Raw genomic sequence first — 16,460 nt, forward strand, 5'->3', positions numbered from 1 at the left:
AGTGGGGCTGCGGGGCCGGGCGGTGCGGACAACCCCTCTGGCCGCGGGCTCTCATTGGACGGCGCCGGGCGGGGCTGCGGCCAGGGACACGCGCGGCCCTCTGGGCGGCCCCGCCTGGGGCCCAGAGCAGAGGCGCGCTCCACCACCCCAGGTGTCGCCGTTGCCGTCGCCCCCGCCTCCCTCCTCCCACTCCCCCTCTGCGCTGTGCCCCCCACCTGCTCGGGCGAGACGGGACGGGGCGGTGCAGCTCACTCCATGCGCCCCGAGCGCCCGGGCCGGGTGGACGCCGCGTCCCCGGGTCCTAGCGCCCCTCCCTCCCAAATCTGCTTTTGCGGGGAGCAGTGCAGCGCTTGGAGAGAGGGGGGCCGAGCGCGGGCTGTGGACTTCCCCCCCCCGACCCCTAAGTCTCAGCACAACTAGAGAGGAAAAGGGAAACATGGTCAGAACTCGCAGGCTCTTTCTCCCCCCACACAGTGGGATGAGTAGAACTGCCACAGGGACAGATGCGGAAAATCGAGTTCAACACTGCCAACAGGGGCGCTATTGCCGGGGCGGTCTCAGCCCCACTAATCCGAAGCCTTGCTCCCAAAGTCCCTCTACTTTTCTTCAGAACCACTGTCCCTCCTGCTCCCGAGCCCGCTGAGTGACTCTTAAGACTCCCCGGAGGCCGTCGAAAAGGGGCTGTCTCACCATCCCTTTCCTCCTCTTCCACTGACTCTCCCCACTCCCAGCCCCCTGTTGTGCTAGGGTTACAACTCTGGGACCCGAGCGCTGGGGAAACGGGGGACCCAGGAAGGGCTCGATCTGTTCTCCTAGGACCGAGCTCCGGCCCGGAGAAGATGGGGACAGTGGTATCAGGAGTTGGAATGATGATGTCTAACGGGGAATGGGGCGGGGATCAGAAAGCGCTGTTTCTGGAGGAGTCGGAGATCTCTCCTCCTCTATCTTCAGGATTAGCAGCTCTCACTTTCTCTTAGCTCTCCCAACTGGGTTCTCCCTCACCCCCTCGGGCGGAGCTACGCTGAGTGTGAATGAATCAGAAACAGCTGGGCGGCTTTCCCCTACACTAGAGTCCGGGTTGGGGTCCCGGTGAAAGAGGGTCCCAGAGATCGCTCCCCCGTAGTGCACTGCAGTTCCAAGTCACTGGACCGTGGGAGCTTGCCCACGTACACCGGTTACTCCCGTGGACTGAGGCAGAGAGAGGGAGAGGTGGGTCCTCCTAGCTTATGGAATCGCTGGGAGGTCTCAGGCAGAGAGAAACGCTCCCTTCTCCCCTCCTTCTAAGTCTTCTTTTAAAGCTCTGAGCTTCTAGAAGACTTGGTTTCTGGCTTGCTGGGAACCGACCCTTCCCTCTTCCCGAGCCTCAGTTTCTCCCTTGCTCTCTGCGATGTACCTTGCTCCCGTCCCCGCCCCTTCCCCGGTCAGCCGCAGCTCAGGGCTCATGATTTATCTCCTCTATAAATGTCCTGTTGTAAACACCGCACCCCGGCGGGTCCTCCTTCTCCCCAACTCTGCTGGCCCCTCACCCCAAAGAAGCTTCGCGGGTGTGGGGGGGCCGTGGGGACGAGCACGGGTGTGAACCGACAGGGAGCAGCTGGCCCAGACCAAGGCTGAAGCCGCCCCGGGCAGAGGCGGAGCGGGATGATTTGGGGAGGGGCTCATCCCAGAAGCCCACTGACCTTTTCCTCGCTCCCCAAGGGGCTCACCCCGCCCTCACTCAGTTCCAACCTCAGCTTGGATGCTGCACCCAGAAGACCCTGGCCTGCCCAGGATGTTGCGGGGTGGGGTAGGGAAGGGAGCAGAGGAGAGACTGAAAATAGGAAGATGAAGTAGGAGTCCTCCAGAGCGTATCGAACTCCCTCTTTCTCTACCCCTCCGAGTTTAGAATTAGGATTTGGTCAGTGGCTTCGGGGACAATCCTGCTCCCCATCTCATCCCTACTTTAGCTACCGTTTTAGCTCCTCTGAGGCGGTTGGGGATCACTGTTAGGGTCCTTGTCATTTTCCTCGAGTACAGCTCTTGTTCACATCCTTTCTTTCCTCTCCCCTTCCCCCCCTTGTAGCCCCTGGCGGGACACGCAGCATGCATCTCTAGGCTCCTGGCTGCCTTTCCCACACTCACCCCATGTGGTCAGAACTGGGTGTGACCCTGGAGCTATCCGCTTCGTTTCTGCACTTGGGTGGGGGTGGGGGCTGCCGATGATCACATCAGCTCTAACCTTGGGCTGGCCCCATCCACACTGACCGACTAACAGTGCACTGGTGAAAAACCCCTTCGGTTCTGGCTGTCTACACAGCCCGGTCATATCACTAGCTAAAAGGGACCTATATACCTGTAGCGGAGGAAGTTCACCTCGCTTTGCAAAGATTTGCCTTGCCATTTCGATTGAGGGAATAATCTTGAAGTCAGCGTCCGCTCCCACCCCCCTCACTACCCTCAGTCCCGGCTCCCCAGCTGGGACCCCATAATGGAGGAGCCGGGCTGGCTGAAGGAGCTGTACTCAGCCACTTAAAGAGAACCCAAATACTCGGCCGGAGAAGAGGTTTCTGGGATTTGCCACTTCGGAGCTTCAACTCTGAAAATAAACTTGCAGTCTAAGCTCCTCACGCAAAGAGGGTCTCTGCCAGGGATGTTGGCTCGTCTCTGGCCTGCCCCACACCCACCAGAAAAAAAAGACTCTACGCATTGGGGGTTTCTTCTAGATTGGGGAACCAAGCGGCTTAATTAAGTCCTTCCACTGGTTAATTTGGTTGTCATTCCCCTGAGCCCCTTATCAAAGCTCTACTCTACCTCTTTCTCACTTTAGGAAGACAGCTAGTGACATAATGCATAAAGCACCAGGAAGACCTGACTTCAAATCTGACTAGCTGTGTGACCTTGGGCAAATCCCTTAATTCTGCCTCGGTTTCCTCCTCCTCAAATGGGGATAACTCCTATCTTCTTGTGAGGATCAGATGAGATCATAATTGTAAAACTCTTGTTTTATGTATATATATATATATGTTATATATATATACATAAATAAAATTGTAAAACAAAAAATTGTAAATATATATATGTGTATATACTTAGCACATGGTAAAGAGTATATAAATGTTAACTGTTCTTCTTCCATCCTTTCTTTGCTTTCCATTTCCAAGCCCGATATAACTCCTAGTTATAAGAAATAGAAAGCTAAACACCAGTCTACTGGAAATTACCTGGATTTAATTCCATTCCACATTTATTAAGTGTCCACTATGGGCAAGGCTTTGTGCTAGTCCCTGGGACTGATGACAGACAACCATGCTGACTGTCAAAGAGCTTTTGGAACAGGAAGAAAAGAACCTGATGTATACAGGTAACTGTATACTGAGGCAAAGGAGAGATCTGGCATCCTGTTCAAGGAAAATGTTGTGAAGGAGAAGTTTTCAGCTGGAGGATATGAGGGAGTAGGTAGTGGAAGGTGTCACAGAGGAAGTGGTAACAAAGCCCCTAATTTGAAGGAAGAGGATCTCTATAGACAGAGGATATTTCCGGTACAGGAGAACTGGAGCCTTGGGGAAGTTAGGCAGTCTTGCTATAAGGGACTTTGATTTTCCCACTACTACAATTGTGCTTTTTGCCTAAGATCACACCAAATACTATTTGGTACCCATTACACACCTGTTGTCCTCCCAGAACTACATTATTTAATGGAAGGAAAAATAAAGGAATCAGAAAATTTAGGCCTCTTGCCTTCATGATTTAATTGATGAGGTGAGATATACCTCCTAATTATGCTGATTCTAATTCAGTCAAAAAAGCATTTATTAAGCATAGATGTTAGGCATTATGAATGAACATTTATTAAGTGCGTACTATGTACCAGGCATTTTTTAAGCATAGAAAGACAGAGACATTGTGAGAGTCAAATGAGGTCATAGATGGAAAGTGCTATGGAAATTCAAGGAATTATTATTATTAGACCCTAGAGGTAATGAGACAATTAGAGAACAGTACTAGATAGTACCTTAAGCAAGTACTAGATTGTGTGGTCTGAACTTGGACTGACATAGGGAAAAAAGAATCCCAGATTCCCATTTGAAGGTTCTGTTGAGGTCTTTATTATTGCCTTTGGACAGGACAGTCCTCCAACCCAGGTCAGGCGAAGCAATACCTCCTATTCAGGATGATGCGTTCACAATCCATCTCTTTCATCCCTCAGGAAATGCTAAGAGTTTAGCAATAGTGCAGGGGAAAGGACTGAATGTGAATCCCTACTATGAAATCCTATGTCACTTTGGGTAAATGACTTCATTCTAAACCTCTGTTTTCTCTTCAGAAAATTTCCTTCACCAACTGAATATGAGGAAAGGGCTTTGCAAACCTTAACCCCCCCATATTATAAGATATTATCATTCCTGAAGTCTAACCTCAGTCCCTTCAGCTTAAGATTCATTTTTCTTTTCCTTGCTCCGACCTCAGTTGTGTAGTGTGTCTGAAAGCTGGATTTTTGCTGGAGCTCTTGTGGGGAAGGAGGAGGAGGAGGGTGGTGGTCTTAGCAGCTCCTTACTTTGCTCTGAGATGACCTTACTTAAGGGGCCCCTCTCTCAGTTATGACCTTCCTCCCTCAGGGAGGAGGGGAAAAGGAGGTGGTATCCAAGAAATGGGAAGGGCCCAGTAGGGACTGGGGGGAGGATTGGATGTGATTCAAGGAATTCCTGAGCCTGCTGCTCATACAGGTTCCTTGAGACTTTCCAGGGATTTCTTTGCAAACCAGAAAAGGTTTCAATAGAAACAACACCAACCCCACCCAACCCCTTCCCTGTTTATTCAGTCTCATGTCAGAAGCAGCAGAAGGAATTTGGGAAGAACCTAGGCCAGGGATTCCCAAACTTTTTGAGTAGGAGAATCCCATCTTAAAATGTTTCTAAAATTCACATAACACCCCCCCCCAACACCATGACAGAAGTTACACTATTACTATCATCGAGTGAGAAAATGTATGATGATGAAAAACTGCTATGAATTCAATTTTTCATGTCTTAGTACTTCAGTGGGTCAGTGATTTTGTGGATTTGAGCATTCCTTCCAATGATATACATCACAACCCATCCATACCTTATTATCAATTATGTCCATTGCCCATATCTTTTCTAAATCTTCCATAGAGGAGGTTCATCCAATAAATTAGGGATCTTCTTCCAAGTTCCTTGTCACAGAATGCTAATGTGGGCAGGTAGGCTGACTATTTAGTATCTCTTAATCTCCCTAACTTATTGGCCCATCTCCTTTTCCAGTCACACATTTTTTGGATAATGTGTTGTTTGTTTATTTTTAATAGTATTTTTTCAATTATACATAGACAATATTTAACATTCATTTTTATAGGATTCTGAGTTTCAAATTTTTTCTTCTTCCTCCCCTTCCTTCCCCTCTTCCTAAAATGGTAAGCAATTTGATACAGCTTATATATGTGCAATCATGTAAAACATATGTCCATATTAGTCACAGTTATGAAAGAAGAAACAGACCAAAAAAAAAAAAAACAAAACAGTAAAAAAAAAAAGTGAAAATAGTATGCTTTGATCTGCATTCAGAGTCTACCAATTTTTTATCTGGCCGTGGTCAGCATTTTCCACCATGAATCTTTTGTAACTGTCTTGGATCATTATATTGCCGGGAAGAGCCAGATCATCAGCAATAATGTTGCCTTTACCCATGTGCAACCTTTTCTAGGTTCTGTTCATTTTATTTTACATCCATTTGTATAGGTCTTTCCAGGTTTTTCTGAAATCTCTCTGCTCATCATTTCTTCTTGCATTATTGTGTTCCATTACATTTATTTACCACAATTTATTCAGCCATTTCCCAATTGATGGACATTGGGTCACTTTTTAGGCAACATTTTTTTTTGCATAATTTTGTGTTGATAACATGCTGCGACCTATTTATGTTCACCATAGCTCCTCATTGCTCTCTAGATGACTCATAATTCTGCATATTTGGAGATTATAGTATTTCATGACTGGCAGCCTTATAACATCCCTTGAAGAATATTGACACTTGATGGGCTTTCATTTCTGTAATGCTTTTAAATGAATTTGCATTTTTATTTCCAGCAGTCCAAAAGTATGTTTCATATCTTTTCTATTTGTATCACCAGACAGTGGCAGAGGGCTCTACACCAAAGCAATAACAAATGCTTTTCTATTCATTCATTCATTTATTCATTCCAAGGAGAGTTCAAAAAGTGGTACTGTGGGTTTGGGGCAGGTGAGGCTCTATACCTTTTCCCCAAATAATCTCAGACTGATCCCTACCTTCCCAAATCCCACCAACATCTCCCTTGCCTAACAATCATAAATTGGAGCTTCTCTAGGCAGCTGGCTGTAGGAGGGATTTGACTATTCACCCCTTTTAGATCTGAGGAGTCATCAATTTCAATCTTTCTAATAAGATAAAGGATCAGTAAGTCTTACCATGTGACCTATCTCTATCGTAGCAACTATGACCACAAGGGTCAGGGAGAAAAGACAATGAAGAGGAGAAAAGGAAATGGGAAGGAGGAATGGAGATATAGAGAAATTATTGTGGAAAGGACAATATGGAGAGAAAGAGGAGGCAAACAAGGAAAGGGAGATGGGGATAGAGATGAATTTGGGAGACCTATCTTTAAACTACCCTACCCTCTAGACTTCTAGGGAAAGTCATCCACCCTGAAGCTGAATATACAGTTACCTCCCTCAATTAGAATATGAGTTTTTGAGAATAGAAAGTATCTCCATTTTCCATATGTAGTCCAAGTCCTCGGCTCATAATAAGCACTTAACAAGTATGGTTTTTATTTTTTTGTTTTTTGTTTTTTTTCCATTTTGCAGGCTGGTGTTTGACCTTATCACTCAATAGAAACTGATTTCCAAAAACAGCAGTGATTTCTGCAGCTGCCAGATCTGGTTATCTTTTCTCAGTCCTCATTCATCTTGACCATTCTGCAGCACTGGCTACTCTTTTTTTTTTTTTTTTTTCCCTGAGGCAACTGGGGTTGTTATTTGCCCAGGGTCACACAGTTAGGAAGTGTCAAGTGTCTGAGGTCACATTTGAACTCAGGTCCTCCTGACTTTAGGGCTGAAATACATACATATATTTCTTGTTTTGTTTTGTTGAGGCAATTGGGGTTAAGTGACTTGCCCAAGGTCACATAGCTAGGAAGTGTCTGAGGCTAGATTTGAACTCAGGTCCTCCTGACTTCCCAACTGGTATTCTATCCACTGCACCACCTAGCTGTCCCTAGCACTGGCTTGACCATAATTTCCTCCTATGTCTGGTTTTTGTGACAATCTTCCCTCCTCTCCCTCACCCCCACCCCTTCCCTGGTTTTCCTCTTACCCATCTGACCAATCCTCTTCAGTCTCTTTTGCTGGGTCTTCATCCCTATTATACCACCTTAATTGTGCATGTACAATTCTAGACACTTATGGATGTTCTCAACAGTTCTGATGGGTTTAATTGTAATACTTATGTAGATGAATAACAGACTTGTATATTTAGTCTCAGACTTTCTCCTGAGTTCTTCATTATCAACTTCCTGTGGATATTTCAGACAAGATGGCCCATAGATATCTCCAATGCAACTAACCTAAAACAGGACTTATTATCTTCCCTTAACTCATTCCTTATTCCAATGAATCCTTCACATTGTGGCCAAAGGGATTTTCCTTAACACAGATCTAAGTATGTTGCACGTGGCCCACAACGTTCTAGAGTATGGCAGGAACCAGATTAATTGTGAAATAACAAAATAAATAAAAATGCAACAGAACATAGATAATGTTAATATATGGTTTTCAAAGTCAATATGCATCCCCCAAGGATCCTTATGATAGCACTTTGATATCTTTTGATACTACCGTTCTAAATGAAGACCATCCAGATTTCCTATTAGTGCCCTCTCTTCCAAAAATGCCCAGCATATATTTATTTTGTAAAAACACACACTTTGCTCGAAAGGAGGGATTGTTTTACTATTGATTTTGTATTCTTAATGTTTACCATATAGTAGGTGCTTAATAAATGTTGATTAGTTTATTTATGAGAGTCCTTTGTGGGTTTTTCATTTTCTGAGGAATGAAATAAAGGCTGCTCTACATTTGATATGTTCATTTTATCCTTAAAAGTTTTTTTTTTTTTTAACACATGGGGGGGTCTTAGACATAAACTGTACTTGGAAATTTCCCAGGAGGAATTCTGAAGGACAATACTAGTGACAGATACTGATATTTGCTTTAGCTCTCAAGATTGAAGTTTGTCTAGGGCTATGGCCAAGGATTTTATATTAATCATAACAATATTTGCAAATTTTTGAAAACATAGTAATTTGTGTGAGGTCTCAAATAAAGTTGAAAATGACAATACTTGGTTTTTATGTGAATTCAAAGACCTGTTAAAATAAATATTTGTCCCACCTCTGTTACTTCATGGATCAGGAACCACAAGAGACTTCTGGGGACATGGGGCCAATGATTTGCATCTCAACCTGGTTAACCCTACACAATGAGATTCTCAGGATATTATGAATGGGAGAGACACATGTGGATGGGGGGTGGAGAAGGAAGGGAGGGGACAAGAAGAACTAGAAGAAGAAGAGAAGAAAGGAAGAATGAGAAGACAAAAAGAAGAGGAGAGGAAGAAAAGTGAGGAATGAGAAAACAAAAGAAGAGAAAGAAGAAAAAGAAGAAGAAGGGAAAGGAGAAGAGAAGAGTGAGAAAGAGACAGAGAAAGACAGGGAGAGAAAGGCTTGACAAATTTTTTGGGAAGAGGTGGCTAGCCCCAACAGTAGGATAAGGAAATTGAGGCAGAGCAATCTCTGAATTAGGATTTTCTACTAATCACAAGCTTATTTATTGTAGCAACTATAACCACAGGAGTCAGGGAGAAAAGACAATGAAGAAGAGAAAAGGAGGTAGGGAAGGGGAATGGAGATGTAGAGAAATTATTGTGGAAAGGACAATATGAAGAGAAAGAAGAGGCAAACAAAGAAAGGGAGATGGGGATAGAGAGGAGAGGAGGGACCATATTGGGGAAGGAATTGGGGGAGAGAAAAGGAAGATCTGGAGCCTGTTAACACTTTGGCTGCAGCTGTCCTGGGCTGACTTCCACGGGCTCTGGGGACTATGTGTGAGTTTGAATGGGCATGACTCAGGAATACTGGGTGGTCACTGATCGGTTCCTTTCCCAAGAGAGAATGTTATTCTCCCATCCCATGCGTCCCTACCACTGTTCCTCTTTCTTTACATCCTGTCCCCACCTGTTACAGACTCTAAACGAATCTAGAAATCAAATTTAGAGACAGCAACAACCTAGGAGCATGGTATAATTAAAATTTAACAGAAGTACTCCAAACCTTTTCTCCCTCCCTGTTTCAGTTCCAGTCCTACTAATTAGCTTCCAGACCTCAGGCCTTGGACCTCAGTTTTCTTCATCTGTAAATTGGACTCCATGAACTCTCCATTCCCTTCTACCTCTGACATTCTGTGATTTCAGTCTCTGTTTCTGTTTTCTTATCTTTTTCATGTCTTTGGTTCTTCTTATTTTTATTTACCCAATAGATCAATACCATCAATCACTCTGAAGCTACCTTTGAGGCCCTGTTTCTATCCCTCTGCAGCGCATCTTTTTATGGTTTTTCAGTTATGGGGTTAGAGGTTCCTTGGCATGGTCAGGGCCCCCCGAGACAAGCCTCTAATTCCTGCCCCCTTCCACATGAAGGTGAACTGGGTTCCCTTCTGGGGCCATGTCTGGGATGCAAACCAGATTAGCTCATCTCTCTAATCCTCTCTGTGCTGGGGCCTCTGCCAGGCAGGGACACCCACAGAGCTGAACTAGGAGAGAAGGGAAAGGGAGGGGAGAAGATTCTTGGGGAAGGACAGCAAAGGCCATCTTTTCCCTCACAGAACCCCCTCTTTCTTCCATCTTCTTCTTCTGATTACTGGCCCTCACTTGGTAATCAACCTTGAGACTCCGGGGTTGGGTTAAAGTAGAATTCATCTCATTCCATATTTTTCTCCTAAACCTCATTCCAAAACTTCTGAAGTCATCCTTTATGTACCCCTGTTCCTGACAAGGCTAAATCCCAACCCAGACACAGTCTTTCCTCTCTTGGACCAGATATTCTACAGAGGTAACAGAACAAACGCTCCCTCCTCCCTAGTCTCCTCTTCCTTGCACCCACAAAATTTGGGGTACAGGGACGAGAAGCATAGAAAGGGGATCTCCAGAAGAACAGATAGTTCCCCAGTTCCCCTGCTCCCCTTGGTCTTGGGGATGAGCCAAGTCAGACGCCCCCCCTCTGCTTTAAGGTCTTATTTGGAGCATCTCTCCTGGCTGATAAGATCAAAGCATTCCCTGAGCCAAATCATTACCTTATTTTCGAGGCAATTACAGAACTTATTGCCTCAATTAGCTTGGCCTCCAGCTGCAGCCGTTTATCTCTGTCTGTCATTGAGCCTGAAGAGGAAGGGGGCCACCTCAGCCCAGCAGCCAGCTTAGTGTTTGGGTGAGGTCTGCGATCAGAAGGGGAGCCGGGTCCGGCCCCCGGTCGGGCTGAAGGGCAAGGATGGTTTTCCCTTAGAGAGAAAGATTTGCGACTTAGGAAGGGGCACTCACGCCTGCCCTTTTTCTAGGGGAGGACAGAATGGGAATCCTCACAGTGGTTGCCACAGGTCCCTGCCAACCCCCCCATCCCTCCGCGCTCTTCGCCCCGGTCTGGGCTCCACACCTGCTTGCCAGATGTGAGCGCAGTCACAGGAGGAGGGATGGGGGAGGTGGGACGGGCCAGGGTCTCGGGCTAGCCGAGAAAAGGGTCAGGCTGGGAGCTAGACCGCCTGGGCTCCTTTCCCAGATCATCAGCTGAATGAGTCATTCTCTTTCTGCGGCCAGAGCGGGTGAGGGAGCAGAGCCCCGGGTCAGAATTCCAGCGGGGGCCACGGGAAGCGGGACACGGGAAGCGGGAAGCCGGACCTGGGCTGAGAGTGTGGTCCGGGCTACCTGTTCCCAGCGGCCACCGCCAGCATCTGGGAGGCCGCCCAGAGCCGCCTCGTCTCCCAGGTCCAGCGGCGCCCTCTCGTGGGGAGCGCGCCAAGCTGCGGGGGCAGCAACGTCGGGGCGCCCAGGTGGGTTTGCCTTCCCAGACCTCTAAGCGGCGGCGAGACCCCAGGGTCAGGGGATGTAGCGGCCTCCGCCCACGACCCTGAGGGCCAACGTGAGGCAGCACTAATGCGCCCCCCTCCGGCCAGCCTGCGCTGGGAACGTGTACCCTGCCTTCAGGTTGGTGGGAGAAGCGCGCCAGAGTCGGGCTCCCGCAGGTCCTTCTGGGAGCCGCGGCCACGTCCAGGCGCTGAGAAAGCGCGGGGGGAGGGGGGAGGTGAATGTGGGGGAGGGGGGGAGATATGGTCCCTGACTAATAACGCATATGTGATCTTGATTGCTCCCATTTAGAGGGAGCTTCTCAGTTGGCCAAGAAATCTCTCCCCCACGACCTGCTAAGGAGGGTAGAAAGAGCAAGAATTGGAAATAGGAAGGCCCGGCTCCAGATCCTGCCTCAGCACTTAGGCAGAGTGATGAGCAAATCGCTTCCGTCATTTTTATTATGAGAACCCGCAGGAGAGAGACCCAGAGATCTCTTAGCCCCATCTCCCCATTGTCCGGCTGAGAAGACTGACGCCCCGGTAGGTTTGTGACTTGCTTAAGGATCGGAGGTTAAAACCCAAGGCTTCAATTCCAGTAGATTTGTGATGGAGAGATGCATCCAGAGAGAGAATCACGGGGACAGAACGTGGATCACAACAGAGTGTTTTTATCTTTGACGCTGTATTTTTTTCTCTCATTCCCTACCCCCCATCTTTTTTTTTTTTTTTTTTTTTTTTTTTTTTTTTTTTCTGAGACAGTCGGGATTAAGTAACTCACCCAGGGTCACACAGCTAGGGAGGGTTAAGCGTCTGAGGTAAAACTTGAACTCAGGTCCTCCTGACCTCATGGCTGGTGCTCTATCCACTGCGCCACCTAGCTGCCCTCCCCCTCCCCTCCACCTTTTGATCTGATTTTTCTTGGGCAGCATGATAAATGTAAAAAAATGTTTGGAAGAATTGCATGTGTTTAACCTACATTAGATTACTAGCTGTCCAGGGGAGAGGAGAGAGGAGACGGAGGGAGAAAAATATGGAACTCAAGGTTTTGCAGGAGTGGATGGTGAAAATTATCTTTACACGTATTTTGAAAGATAAAAAAGCTATTATAAAAAACAACAACCAAAGCTTCTAATCCCAGAGCCCTACTTTCCATTGCATTAACCCATCTCTTTCTTTAGTGGAGAGGAAATTGAACGTGGAATCAGGACAAACTGGGCTCAAGTCCATTCTTAACACATTGGCCACGTGTCCCTGGGGAAATTATTTAGGGTGTCAGTGCTTAGGGTGTAGGCTCCCTAAGAGAATAAGTTCCAAAGCATCTCTGATCTGCCTTAGTAGACTACTTCCTTGAGAATTCCCTGCACAACTAAATTCCCAGGTTGAGGAAAAAATATGTCTCATCCTCACTTTGTGGATGATGATGAGTCATGGGACACTACAGCCTTCTAAGAATTAAGGAAGAGTAAGTATCATTCAGAAGGTAACGAAGAAGCAAATGGCAGGGATGAGTAAGCTGCTTGGAAGAACAAATAAAGAATTCTCCCTCCTCATCTCTAGTTTCTAGCTTTCCTGGTTTCCTTTGAGTTTCGGTTAAAATCCTATCTTCTACAAAAAGTCTTTCCTGAGTCCCCCTTGATGCTTGTGTATTATTTCCATTTCATTTGTGAGTGTGTATGTATGTGAGTGTGTCTATACAATCATTTTTTCAGTTGTGTCCAACTTTTTGTCACCCCATTTTGGGGATTTTCTTGGCAAAGAAATGAGAAAACTAAGGCAAACAGAACGAAGTGACTTGCTTAGGGTCATACAGCTAATGGCTGGATTTGAATTCAGGGAGATGAGTCTTTCTGTTCCAGATCTAGTGCTATAGCCAGCTGCCACCTATCTGCCCCATCCCAATATTTATTATCTAGTTTTTCCCTCCTTCCCTCCTTCTTTCCCTTCCTCCTTCCCTCCCTCCTCCCCTCCTCCCCTCCTTCCCTCTTCCCTCCCTCCTTTCTTCACTCCCTCCCTCCTTCCTTTCCTCCCTTACTCCATTCCTCCCTCCCTCCCTCCTTCCCTCCCTACTTTACTCCCTCCCTCCCTCTCTTCCTTTCTTCCTTCCTTCCCTCCCTCCCTTTCTCTTTCTTTCTTATTTTTTCTTTCTTTCTTCCTTCCTTCCTTCCCTCCCTCCCTTTCCCTTTTTCTTTCTTTCTTTCTTTCTTTCTTTTCTTTCTTTCTTTCTTCTTTCTTCCTTCCTTCCTTCCTTCCTTCCTTCCTCCTTCCTTCCTTCCTTCCTTCCTTCCTTCCTTTCTTTCTTTCTATCTCTCTTTCTTTCCTTTCTTCCTTCCTTTCTTTTTCTTTCTTTCTCTTTCTATGTCTATATTTATTTATGCAATTATTTAAATGTTTTACATATTTCTTTGGCTGTCATCTTCTCTGATCACTCCCATAACATTCTGACATCAAGAAAGAATAAAGAAGACTGTCATCCCAGTTCAGTTCTTACCTTCTGGTGAATTTATTCAAAGACACATATAAGAGTTAAACAGAAGGGGCAGGCAGAGATGATTTTAGGTCTGCATTGTTGAAGGGAATATTCATATAAATAGATATGACAGATCCATTTGTTTGTTCCCATTGTACTGATGGGAAAATGAAGACTCCGAGAATTCAAGGGACTTGTCCAGGTCATATCATACCACTCCATGATGGAATCTGAACTGAAGTGAGATTTTGATACTTTACTGTTTTTTTTTTTCTCATTTCCTCAATGTGTCTATTGCCTTTTATGACATGGAATTATGATCCATATTTCATGATCTTTTGTTTTGTGTGACTCTCATGCTTATTCTCTTCTGAATCCTTCTTGAGGATCTACCTCTCAATATAGGGGGTCTCCCTATAGATCTCTTCACTGTGTTCCAGTGAAATGCAGATTCTCTTATCAGTGAGCCATCCCCCAGTGTCTCCATATACCTACTGAGTCTCCTATCTCCTTTTTTTTTTTTTTTTTTTAAGGAAATTATGGTTAAGTGATTTGCTCAGGGTTACATAGTATGTATCTGAAGTTGAATTTGAACTTGGCTATCCATTGCCCATCTAGCTGCTCTTCCTCCTAACTGTTTTTGAAATAGGCATTCTTCCTGCTGCTTTCCTAGCTCACTCCTTCATTTGTCTATTATTGTAGGGCTGCACGTATTTCTCCAGTTCTCTCTAGATGACCCTCAACTTTAATTCTTCAAGTAGCCTAGCTGTACCTGATCTAAAATTATATTATAAAGCAGCAGTCACCAAAACCATTTGGTATTGGCTAAGAAATAGATTAGTTGAACTTTAATTCTTCAAAAACATAATTCTCAGCACTACAGCATCATTGTATACAAGGCAGCTGGATGGCACAGTGTATAGAACTCTGGACCTGGAATCAGGAAGATCTGAGTTCAAATATAGCCACAGACATTCACTGGGGACCTTCCTCTAGCTATCTAGGCATTGGGTTGATACCTCAGTTGACTCTCAGTAAGTCAATCTCTGTTTGCCTCAATTTGTTCAAGTGTAAAATGCAGATAACAACAATACTTACTTCAAATCAAATGAGATAACATGAAAAATGCTTTGTAAACCTTAAAGTGCCACATGAGTTCTAGGATTACTGTTCTCAAAATGCCCATATAAACCCATCAGTGTCTGCCCATTTTGTGTCTTTGTATTCCCATGAATGATTCAGCCTGTTTTCTTTCTCCTCATGAATTCTTGGGCTCAATTTGTTCATTGATAATGACTTCAAAATACATGTTTGCATACATAGAGATACATATACATATGTATGTATATGTATTTCTTTCTTCCTTTCTATATACATTATAGGTCATCGATTTGGATATTCCCTTTAGTGATGTGGTCACAAATCATCTATCCCTGCCCAACCTAGGAAGAACTTACCCATATCCTTCCATGAGTACGATCTTGCCATTGGGAGGATAGCAGTGCTCCACTCAGACTGTCTGATAGTTATCCTGGGTTTTTGTCATGTGACTAGCTTCTTTTCTCTGTTCTCATATATTTCCCTGATAATATCTTTTACTTCTGTTCTTTAAAATTCTTCTCTGGTTATATGATGCCCATTGATACCCACCTTGTACTTCTCTATGCCTTCTGGGTGGGGTTCATTTTTCATTTTTTCAGAAATTACTGCATCCCATGTTTCATAGTCAATCAACAACCTGGCATAATGTACTATACACTCTATCCACTGTGTGTGTGTGTGTGTATGTGTGTGTGTGTGTGTGTGTGTGTGTGTGTGTGTGGGTGTGTGTTCTTGTAAGAAACATTGCGGCTTAAAAAATCAAAAGTCAGCTTCTGAGGCAGGAATGCCTTGGATTCTGAAACAACCTGGTTCTGTGATCTTAAAAGCTTAGACAAAGTTTCAGGCAACTCTTTATAATTATAAATTGTAGTATAGATGTAAATCTTCATTGACAGAGGAAGTTTCCTCAGTGAAATTTCCCTATTCCAATAAAATCATTGGCCTGGTTCAAAACACCAAAAGAAAACAAACATATACATAGATATCCTAATGGATGCATTCTAGAATTTGTCTGTCTAAATAACTGCATGCCATAATTTGGATAATAAGCATTCTTCATCTACTTGGTTTTTACTTTGTGGATACTTAGGTTAAAAGCTCTCTTCCAAGAAATTCTTCCATGTTCTAGGACATAATGTTATCTGCAAACAGGGGCTTTTGGAGGATCTCCCCCTCCCCAGGTAATTTACCTTTAACTTGGACTCTGCTGGGTCCGCCTTCCAATGTGGCAAAACCTTTGGTGAATATGTCTCCTTGTTTTAGTTCTTACCTGAAAGTAATGACAAGAGAGTGATGGGGCAAAGTTGTTTTTTTAATCAGGGTCTAACTCTTCATGACCTCTTGTGTAATCAGGAGATGTTTTTCCTAGCAGCGGATTTGTCTGGTACAGAGGTATTGGATTGGGGACTTTCCAGATTATGTCTAATTCTCTGTTTTTCCTGTTACTAAGAGTTCTGGAGACCCCCCCCCCCTTTTGAAAGTCAGCATAATTAGAGACTAATCACAATCTTAGTTTAGTTGACATCAGCTGACATTATGTAACCCCACTCCACACTAGAGAAAGTCACCATTTGACACAGAATACACACACTTTCTCTGTCTCTCTGTCTCTGTCTGTCTGTCTGTCTCTCTCTCTCTCACACACATACACACACACACACACACACACGTAAAACCATACTATGCATGCTTCTATTTATCAGTTATTTCTCTGAAGATAGCATCTTCCTTCATAAGTCATTTGT

This window comes from Antechinus flavipes, chromosome 4, assembly GCF_016432865.1.
Source record: "Antechinus flavipes isolate AdamAnt ecotype Samford, QLD, Australia chromosome 4, AdamAnt_v2, whole genome shotgun sequence".
In the NCBI taxonomy this organism is placed as follows: domain Eukaryota; kingdom Metazoa; phylum Chordata; class Mammalia; order Dasyuromorphia; family Dasyuridae; genus Antechinus; species Antechinus flavipes.